The sequence below is a fragment of the Lactuca saligna genome, chromosome 6, assembly GCF_052625555.1.
Source record: "Lactuca saligna cultivar CGN05327 chromosome 6, ASM5262555v1, whole genome shotgun sequence".
In the NCBI taxonomy this organism is placed as follows: Eukaryota; Viridiplantae; Streptophyta; class Magnoliopsida; order Asterales; family Asteraceae; genus Lactuca; species Lactuca saligna.
The window spans coordinates 139309496-139315748 of NC_136422.1; positions in this window are offsets into that span (position 1 = coordinate 139309496).

The window sequence follows — 6253 nt, forward strand, 5'->3', positions numbered from 1 at the left end:
AAATCCGAACTCGACTTCAAGCAACATGAGACAGACAGAAGACTTATGCTGACAAATGACGAAAACCTTTGGAATTCCAAGTCGAAGGCAGGGTACTAATGAAGGTTTTTCCTTATAAAGGAATGATTCTCTTTAGGAAACGAGAAAACTAAACCCGCGATACATCGGACTATTCGAGATTCTTGCTCGGATTGGTCCAAAGGCTTGCAGGCTGCAGCTACCTGTAGAGCTCAACACAGTATACCGCGTGTCCCACATCTCAAATTTGAAATAGTGCTTATCTGATGAAACTCTCGTCATATCTTTAGAAGAGATCGAAATAAAAAAAATCTCTGATTTTGAAAACAGTGGAGATAGTGGTAAAGAAGTGAAGCATATGAAGCAGAGCCGCATTCCGATTGTGAAGATTCGATGGAACGCTAAGCGTGGAACGGAATTCAGATGGCAACACGAAGATCAAATGAAGAAGAAGTACCCTCACCTATTCATGAACCTGTCTTTCGAAAGAATTTCGGGACAAAATTCCCTCTAACGGGGGATGATGTCACAATTGGCATTTTTGTTAGGAAATTCTATTCTCATGAAATCATCAGCTATTGTAAAGCTTGTACTCTATGTGAATATCATACCCTATGTCCAATCAACGTCATCCATTTGAAGCCGAACTCTTGAATTAAGGTCAAAATCTAATACAATACATCTCATATGTTCAACTATGGGTTGAAAATCCTAGAAATCCTGGTTCAAGTTCATTATGAACTAGGATTCTGTTATTGGACCTAATAGACCAATGAACTTTCAATTTGATCACATTTGGCCTAGGAACCCTAATTGGGCTCTAAATAGACCACATTCATAAAACTTTAGAATTTGGGCCTTGTGGGCCTTAAATAATCCATCTTATCTCTAATGGGTCTTGTTGGGCCATAAAAGATTTCATTTGCCCTAATGAGCTGTGAAACTCTTTAATTGGGCTTCATTGGGCCGAGAACCTTAACAAGGGGCCCAATGGGCCGAAAAATCTTCTTAAATCTCATAAAAATCGAGCAAGCCAAGATGGAGCCCAAATCACTTAAACTCCTTTCTCCTAGCCCAAACTCTCAGCCCAAGGTGCTTATTAGACAAAAAAAAAAGGAAGAATCCAAAATTGGTTGCCACCTCAAAATTACATTATATATATATATATATATATATATATATATATATATATATATATATATATATATATATGTTATTAACCAACATGCATCTAGGAGAATGGAGTTTGTCCAACATACTTCTATACACCTCTCTTCTCTCCCCTCTTCTCTATTAATTCGGCCCAAGCCTCGCCATTTCACCCTATTTTTCACTTCAAACAACACAAGAACTCTCTCAAATCTCCCTCTCTAGCACAAGAAAGTTCCCTCATTAATCCCATCAAATTTTCAAAGATTTGTGGGTGTGTTCAAGAGTTTTCATCTAGATCATCAACTTTGGTAAGTTCTCACTAAGAACTATGATTTAACTTCTTGATCTCTTCAAAAATCTCCTCTTACCTCCATATTTTGTGGATCATGTTCATTAGAACCATCAAAGTTCAAAAACCTCCCCAAGAGGCTTGCTAAAGTCGAGATCTTTCATCAAAAACCGAAATCTTCAAACAATGTAAGTTCATACCCCTTGTTTTCGGTTTTCATATGATTTTGGGGGAGAATACAAGTTGCTTTGTGTAAATCTAAGTGTATATGCATGACTATGTGTGTTCCATGAACTATTTGGTGATTATGTGTTGATTACTTCATTAATCTAAAAACACGTTAAGAACTTGAAGTTTATCACTTGGATCTTCATAAGAACCTTGAGAAAAGTATGTTTTATCACATATATTACATATAAACTTGTAGATCTGGGAATTATACACTTAAAATAGAAAAAATGAGTGTTGTGCTCAAAGATCTATAACGTATACTCAAAAATCAGCTTTTGAAAGGAAAGTTTTAGCCCAATCTCGAACTGTTTTCACCCTCTTAATGGAAATATTCTTCAAAACTGTTTTACATGGATAAAGTTCAGGCGTATACCTTTAAAATGACTACATTCACGTTTTCATACGATTTTTCTACAATATTTGGAGAATTTTACAAAACTGCCTATCAGATTTCAAATACTTTCGGACCAGCCTGTGAAGGTGAGCAATTTCACACTTGTTATAAGCCATTAAAAATTATGAGAAAAATTGTGAACAAATTAGAAAAAATTTCCAAAATTCTAGAATTTACGGATCCAAATTTTGATGTACGATAATTTTTCTACAAATTTTCCAAAAACTAGGTCGGAAAAGCCCAAAACCAGAAAAATGTGTATTTCCACAAAAATCAAGCCAAAAATGATATTTTTGACAAAAATGGGTTTAAAATGTTATTTTTACCACAAACTAGTCATCAACACAAGTTTTGAATAAAATGGAGACTAAAGTGTTATTCTTACAAAAAAAATTAGGCCTTAACTGTAAATTTTTGGCTTATTGGGCCAAGAACGTCATTTTTACAAAAAGTGGGCTTTCATGCTATATTAGTGAATACTTGAACCAAAACCAACGATAACTAACAAACAGATTATTTTGATCATTTTATAGGTTATTGGGCCTTAGTGGCCTATTTTTATGTGCCATAGGTCTCGTATACTATTTATATGTTTATTGGGCCTCATTGACCCATTAACATGTGTGACGGACCTTGGATACTATATGTGTGCTATTTGGGCCTGTAAATACCTTACATGTGAAATGGGCCTTAGTTGTCCTTTCATATATATATTTCGGGCCCATGTTATAGAATTTCATTCCAATTTGGGAGTTTAAATGACTTACATGTTTAGCGATGCCTTAGTGGTTCACCTACATGGATCATTCGGCTTGGAATGAGATTATACCTTTCTTCGCGTAAATTCGATTGAGGATCTAGTGAGTTTTGTCAGTTGGCACCTATTAAGTATACGATCGTAGCCTGTAGTTATAACCAGAGTTTTCTTGGAGGGGGAACGAGGATTTGTGTATAGATATATACGGGGATGACACCCCACACCCGAGCTGTTCGCTACAGTTAGACTAACTCAGTCTAGGGTAACGAAAACCTTATAATCAAAAATCAAAACCGGCGTCAAACAATGCCAAGACAGGCGAAATTGTCATTATTTAGTATGGTTATAACGTCTCACTTAGAGGAATTAACATTATGAAGTTTACGGAAGACCATTCTGTTTTCTCTTGAATTACTCGGAAACAATCTCGTACTGGTACTCAACCTCGGGGGTTGGTATGGCAGCTTTCTCTTTTACAGACAACATCAGGTTGTCTGAGAACATTCTCTTTACATGCTCTTTACATTTTCTCTACATTCTCTTTACCCATTTTAGACAAATAAACAATAACATACATACAGTAATACAAGATCTAACACAAACATACTAAACAATTTGCAGAAAATATAGGATTTTCTGGTGGTTTTCAAAGTTATACAAATCATTTTCACAAACATGCTTATGAACTCACCAACATTTTTATGTTGACCGTTTTCAAAATAACTTGTATTCTCAGGAAACCGTTGAAGCAGGATGAACGAAACAAACTATTGGATATTGTGTTATATTTTGTTTCATCATACTCTTACTATTTTGGCATGTAATACTCAAATACAATACTCGATGTAAACAATGAATGTTGTTATATTACATGTGTGATGATGATGATGTTATGTTTCAATTATATTCACTGTAATGATATTTCAAGATGAGGTCACGCACAAGCCCCCAAACGTTTTCGTTGTCTGGTTCGGGGGTGTGACATGAATCATCCTGCGAATCTCATCATCGCTAACTCCAGTGCTCTTTGGGTCGTGGCGTGTACCCACCATGATCTCTCTGAAAAATAACACAAAATCATCAGTGACTCGCTCGAGTATACTCACACTCGATGACTCGCCCCTACTTGCTCCTTAGCATCTTGTATTCATCCCAAGTCCTCCTCCTATATTCATCCCAACTCATCCTGTATTCATCTCAAGGATTCTTACTTGGACTACCTACAAATCCGTTATTTCCAGTAGTACAGGCCCAATACTATATTCCACACCAACCTGTATTCATCCCAAGTCCTCCTCCTAGGATTCTAATTCACAAGTACTCTATCTCTCGCAATATCAGACCACTCTCTCAGTAGACTACTCATATGCTCATCTAGGTATCTCTTCCTAGATTATCTCTCGACTTAGAACCCAACACATACTCAGAGAAAATAACAGATAACACTGATCATAAGCATCTGCCAGGCTAAGGCATCATACATCAGTCAACTCTAGCCCTAGAATATGAAATACCTAGCCTACTCTCTAGCATGCATTTCTAATAAAACATCTCATAAATATCTCATAACACAAAAATAAGGGTATTTTGGGAGAACACTATTCAGGCTCTGGCTGATTGTACACACTGCTCCGAATCGTTTTCTCTTAAACTATTTTCTCATTTTAGAAAAAATATCTCTTTTGAATTTTTTTCTCTAATCCTCAGTTTGAGTCCAAACACACTCGGAGGTGCATCCGAATCCCTTAAACCAACGCTCTAATACCAACCTGTAACACCATAAATTTCCAAACCAAAATTTTCATTTTCAAACACAATATAACACACGGCATGTTTTCTCAAAAATCTCAAGTATCAAATATCAACACATATTTCAAAAATTGTTTATCACAAATTCAGGATCCTCCAAACATATATCTCCAACTCAGGTTTGTGTACAATCAAGCCGGTGCCTTCCCACGATCCTCAGAAGTACCTGAAACACATAACACATAACACGCTAAGCACGAAGCTTAGTGAGTTCCCCAAAATACCACACACAACTCTTTGCCACTCAAGGCTATAACTTAGTAAGACCCTTCGGTCAATGTGTCTCAGTGAGACCCTCCGGTCTCACAGCTCGGTTTAGACCCTACGGTCCTCTCTCGGTGGGAACCCTCCGGTCCCACAACTCGGGTAGGACCCTCCGGTCCGATCTTAGTAAACACAAAATATAACATATACATCACACAAGAAAAAAGCATAATATCACATAACTCCATAAGCAAATAAGACCCTCCGGTCATACAAAATTACCACTCTAGGTAAAGTATAGTGAGAAGACCCAGCTCGTAAGAACTCGGATAACCTCGAACTCGAATCACTGGTCTAGCCTCCGCCTAACACATATGATAATTATCCCTAATTAATAACGGATCTCATGAAGCTAGACAAACCCTTCTATAACTCACAGAAGGGTAAAAGACCATTTTACCCCTCCATGGGCTTAATAGTCCATAAATTGACCAAACCCTAAAATTCAACAAAAAAGTCAATAGCAGGGAGTACGTTGTGCGTACCACCTCTCTACGATGGGCACACTCAGCTACCATGCAGGCATCGGGGATGCTCCACCCTTATGTTGCGTGTACTAGGATTACGCCCAGCGTACGTCCCAGTTTCACTCTTTTCACTTATTTGGTCTTAATCAGTTAAGACCTTGGCTCAAATCACAAATCTGGACTCCCTAATAGCTCTTACTCCATAATGTCAGTAACTTTAAGCCTTTACATGGCTGATATGGTCACAAACACATAAAACATTCACTCTCTTATATCAAAAATCTCATAACTCATGCATGGCATGATTCCAACGTCCAAGATTGGATTTTATGACATTACACCACTAGATACACTCAAAGGGGTTTATCAAAGTCTATGGAGCTCGATATCTCATAAAGTCTCCAATTTTTGGGACAAAACCCTAATATACTCTACTATGATGCACAATAAAAAGAGTAAGAAAGCTTGAAGCTTTATACCTCTATTTGAAGCTCCCAACACAGATATGCTCAGATCCAAGGGCCTGGACTCTCACTCCTTCTTCTCTAAAGCTTATCCGTCACTTCAAGAACACACAAAGACTCTCAAAGTCTCTCAAATGCACTCACAAGCTCAAGAACGAAGGTTTAGGACACAAGCAGGTGTGTTGTCTAAGAATGATGGCCAGGAATAAGGCCATCATATCCTTTATATAGGGGACTCGCCCTGAATTAGGGTTTTCACTTTCGGCGTAGTACACCCAGCATACCCTCTGGTACACCTAACGTACTAGGTGGCTTCTGCATCAAATGCACGCATATGAGTATGCTGAGCGTACACTCGCATACTCATTTTCCACCTTTTCTCAATAAAGAGCTAAAATGGATAAGTAC